Here is a 305-nt window from a genome sequence, read left to right on the forward strand (position 1 = left end):
TGGGTGAGGGATGTCCTGGATCTGCTGGGTTGACAGGCAATTGAGATGCTCTAGGGCAGCTCTCTGGAGACTGCATTTCCAATGGGAACAAAGCATGAAACCCTTTACTCCATTGGAAAGAGTTTCCTTGATCAGCTTTGGACTCTGCCTCGTGCAGCACAGCTCCAAGCATTCAGCCAACAGCATCCACCCAAATCCATCACTTCTTCGGTAATTACTGCTCCATTACGCCGAGTTTACAGTGATCTATTTGCAATCATGAAATGAATTATCTCTTACCAGAGAAAAAAGTTGGAGGGGGGGGG

Source organism: Numida meleagris, chromosome 23, assembly GCF_002078875.1.
Source record: "Numida meleagris isolate 19003 breed g44 Domestic line chromosome 23, NumMel1.0, whole genome shotgun sequence".
NCBI lineage: Eukaryota > Metazoa > Chordata > Aves > Galliformes > Numididae > Numida > Numida meleagris.